Genomic DNA, 4,756 nt, shown 5'->3' with positions numbered 1-4,756 from the left:
TCCGGTTTTCGGTGACTTTTCGCCGGAATATTCCAGTTCCAAACTGGTTTTGACCGGATTCTGCCTCCTACCGAACCTCCAAACCGGTTTAAACCGGAATCGGAGAGACAAAATTTTGACCCGATTTTTGAAAAACAACCTAAGGCTATAGCCTTTCCGTTTTTTCGATTTTCGGGGCTCAAAAAATTGGAGAAAAATCCGGTTTTCGGTGACTTTTCGCCGGAATATTCCAGTTCCAAACTGGTTTTGACCGGTTTCTGCCTCCTACCGAACCTCCAAACCGGTTTAAACCGGAATCGGCGAGACAAAATTTTGACCCGATTTTTGAAAAACAACCTAAGGCTATAGCCTTTCCGTTTTTTCGATTTTCGGGGCTCAAAAATTGAAGAAAAATCCGGTTTTCGGTGGCTTTTCCCTGGAATATTCCAGTTTCAAACTGGTTTTGACCGGTTTCTGCCTCCTACCATATCGCTTTTTTTATTTTACTCTTACCTTGAATCGGTTGTTATGTTTTGAATATTTTTCCTTTCCTTGTTTCAATTGTGTTTCTTGTCACAAGTTTGAGCTTCCGCTTATGTGATCCCGCCTCACAATAATAAGATCACAATATTCTTCAAACACTTGCTTTCCTGTTTATACTTGTGCTTAAATACGCTTTACCCTTTCACACCTCTTGTGATGACATTTGACCACTAGTAACCCGATCCAGTAACAAATCACTACATCCAGTGGCCACTTCATTTTTTGCATTCTTTTTTAAACCAAAGCGCTATTACAATACAAATACGTCTTGCTTGGTAAATAGGTATACCAAGAATATGTGTAATTAATGGCGTAACTTAGGAAGGATGTAGCATCACCAGCATTATAAACTTACAAGGAACCAAAAGAAAGTCTAAGTATTTAAGACCTTAACACCACAAATATGGGCACAAAATGCATGTTACTAATTGAAATTGGACACTCAGAAAAACAAAAAAAAACAGCCCTATACACAATAATTATTTATAATTCCCGATTGCACAACGTCTCTGCAGGGCAAACCGTAACACCATTTCATTTTCAGCTGTTTAAATTGTTTGTTTTAAAACAAAATAAGACAAGCGAAACCGAACGAAACTTAGTTAGTCGGAAAGGATATGGACTTTAAGTCATTAGGAAGCGCATACAAAATTCTTTGAAGCTTTTACACAACATAATAAAGTTTTTAGTGGAAACGAGATTATCAAAATAAAAATGATGGATTTATTGTACTTGTCGAGTTAACACCCTTTTTGCGACTGTAATGTTATATTTGTCGAACTTTGATACTAAAAAAACACAAAAATGATTGTTTATTATTATTAACAGAAAAAGATTGCACGCATGTCCTACAGTTTTTAGTTCACAATTGCTTACGTCATTGGCGTCAATAACTGCTATCAATTAACACCAACCAAAAAATGTAATTTTTTCTGCGAAATAGTAAAACAGGCAATGATCAAGAGCACAACATAAAACAATGCAACTGAAATAAAAAAACAAATATAAACCACCATCGAAGATATGAAAACACTAACCAGATATTCACAAGTAAAGCATTATGACGTTTCAATAGCACATTGTGTAATTTTGAAAGCTGAAATAAAACTCGGTAAAAACAAAACAAAAATTGGCACAATTTTGGCACAAAAGGGGACAGTAACGTTTTAAGGCGTATAACTCAACAACATCGCGTCACTGTCCCTTGCCCTCAGAGTCCTCCCGCAAGGACCCAAACATTTTACGCAAACGCAGGTCTGGGAAAAAAATTAACACCAGTTTGCGCCCTACTAGGGTGGATCACTAAACTTTTCGGGCTATATGCAAAGCCGGTCTCCTCTGGTCCACGAGCCTGGACCTTCATTGGAAATAGCGGTGTCCGGTACTCGGTCCCGCCTACACCGCGGCAAATGCAATGCGGTGGAGGCCATGCCAAGGCCGTGTTTCTATGCGCACCTTATGTTAGCTAAGGCCATTTAACAACGCGCCACGCCTAGCTAGAAATCGATCTAAACTAAGGCCCTACGTGGCGCGCGAATCCCAAACGTACCCCACCTATGTTACCTAGCCTAACCTTAGTTAACGAGTGCTACTCTAGTTGTAGCCATGGCAGACTTCCTTTACGGGTCCTCCTCGGCAAAGAATAGGTCACTCACCCTATAGCGCCAGTTAACCTAAGTTAGGCCTAACAGTTCTGCAAACCCGGTTGGCCCACGACAGACTCTTATGTTTACATACAAGTAAATATTTGAAGTTAAGACTGCTGGTTGATGTTCTCTGAATGCCGGACTTCAACGAAGAACGTTAGTCGATGAAGTGGTTAAAAATCTGTCAACAAAAATACTACATATTAAACTAACCCTACAGATTCAGATAAAAAGAAACTGTAATTTTAGAATCAACAAAACGTGTGGGTTTGCAACCAAGGCCTACATTTCTGCAGTCAAATTAGGCTTAAGGCGATTTCTACAAACCCCGCCTATAGAAAAAAAAAGCCGCTTTGTAAGGTCACAAAAAGCACCAAGCACGCGTTGGTAAAGTTTTTTTAATGGCATGTATTCTAGGTATAGTCCCGGTTGGGTTTATTTACTAATAATGCCAATATCATATTAAATAAATTACAATTAATTTAACCTGGCCTTAGCGCGCGAAAAACTTCATAAATTATGGGGATGTTATTTTACATTCAGTTAGTGGGGCAATAAACACAGACTAATGTTTGCATGCAGAAATGTTCATGGAATATACCAGTTAAATAACACTTATTATTCAAATTTGGCAGCTTTTTCGAAATCTATAAAGCCGTTAAACTTAAAGTTAACTTGTTGCCAACATTTTCCAGCATAAACACATAGAGCAATACTGGCTATTAGGCTGTAAGTGGTTTAACTTCTACAAAAAAGTAACTAACAAATGCAATTTACCTTCTATCACTGCAAGCCATCCACCACCACACGCCATCAACTCCACAAGCAAATGACTTTGCAAGGAAACGAAAAGCGGGAGAAACTCGTAAGCTGATTGGTTGTGACGTGACCGAAACTGTTTAAGCGTGTCGGAATGTGGCCGCACACCAGCAGGAAATCGGTTGCATTCGAAGAAATTTTGTCAGAAAAACACAAACACATTTTTAAATCGATTTTCTGCATTGCTTTTTCAGAAATAAACCACACTTGTTACGAATTTAAATAACTATTAGAATAGAGACACAATTTTCGCTCAGTTATACATATTTCCTTCCGTTTTTTCGCTGGTTTGTCAAGATAGAAAACTTTACGTCTTCAAAATTAGGATTCTAAATCGTACGAAATCAGGGTATAATAAGTCGGGCAGGACTTTTAACCTAAGGTATTTAAGGGGATTTAAGTTCGGTCTTTACTTACCACTTGGTCACATTTGTGTTTGAGTTATCGAAATTTCGAAATTTTTAATCAAAATTTCTTGTTTGTCTCGCACTTTTTGGTTCGTTGATCGCCGTTTTTAAAGATTATCTTTGTGACTTTACGCATTGGTCAAATAATAACCAATGCATTTTTTTATAATAAAAAGTTAAAACTTAAAAATCAGACTGAGTTCAACACAAAAAAACGTTACGTCCAAACACTATATTTAAGCTCAGATCTGTTCATAAAATGAAATCACTAATAACCCGATAATTTTTGTAAAGAAAGCAGGTCACTTTTAACTTTTATAGAGCAGTATATTTACCACTAATAAAGGTATGTTGAAGTTTTGACAAAGCTACACCAAAAGAAGATTTTTAAGTCCAAAGGTAGCGGGCAGAAATCGACTAAAACTGGATAATTTTCGAGTTTTTTTTACATCCGAAAACCTAAAAAAGGTTTGGTAAAAAAAATCGGGTCAAAATTTCTTGTATTTTTGTTCTTTCGGCGACCCTTGAAAACGATATTGGTATTTGGCACAAGTCTTAAAAACAATGTCATTAATTACATTTACAACAATTAAAACCGAAGCTTTTTATGTTAAACGAACAACAGCTTGTTGCGTCATAATCCAAATTCAAACGTAATAATAACCGGGATTATTTAAATAAACATGAAACGAAGAGCGACACCGTAATAATTTTAATAACATGTCATCGAATCGCGTCGCCATTATTTCGTCATAACTAATCTTCGCTGCTTTCGATTATGGACGTTGGAGGGGCATTGTGACGTCACAGAGTGCATTCTAATAACCGGCGATATTAGAAAGCTCGGGTTCAATTGAGACAATGGTTTTTGAACAGAGAATGAATTGAGATTTTGTGAGAATGTTTTTACTTTTATAATCAGATTTAAAGTCAGGTCAGGTGGATTTAGAAATGTGATTTTCGATCATTCAGTTAAGAAAATCTGTTTTAAAATCGAAGGAAAAGTGGGTTTAAATAAAAAATGACAGGCTGATACTTCTGTGCAAAATAATAACGTTTCAAAAAGCAGTTTTGTTACTAATACAAGCTAAAAATGGCAATGTTATTTGTAAAAACATGGTGCGACCTGTGAAAACGTAAATACTAACCCCAAAACATTATTAAGTGCGTAATAAATATAATTGAAACGATATTATGAGCAAATCCATAACCCTACTTGTTAAACAACTGTTTGCATACAAAATAACGGGGTTGTTTTTTCTATTAAGTCTAATTAAAAACACGATATACCTACAAATTGTTTTGTGCAAATCGCTTTTTACCATTATCAAGATAGAAACAAGACTCAAATAGAGTTAAAAA

At 36.4% G+C, this 4,756-nt stretch overlaps 1 long non-coding RNA gene across 1 annotated transcript; it reads right to left on the bottom strand.

Moving 5' to 3' along the window:
• Positions 1 to 733: 733 nt before the first annotated feature.
• Positions 734 to 3,462, bottom strand: LOC145225288 (uncharacterized). The gene is made up of 2 exons (XR_013859848.1): positions 2,946 to 3,462; positions 734 to 2,349 (listed from the first exon to the last, which is right to left on the bottom strand). It is a non-coding gene; the product is annotated as an uncharacterized LOC145225288 (long non-coding RNA).
• Positions 3,463 to 4,756: the final 1,294 nt, after the last annotated feature.

Source organism: Phallusia mammillata, chromosome 4 (assembly GCF_965637545.1).
Source record: "Phallusia mammillata chromosome 4, kaPhaMamm4.hap1.1, whole genome shotgun sequence".
NCBI lineage: Eukaryota > Metazoa > Chordata > Ascidiacea > Phlebobranchia > Ascidiidae > Phallusia > Phallusia mammillata.
The sequence above is the reverse complement of the archived record's forward strand: the minus strand, read 5'-3'. Positions and strand labels throughout refer to the sequence as shown.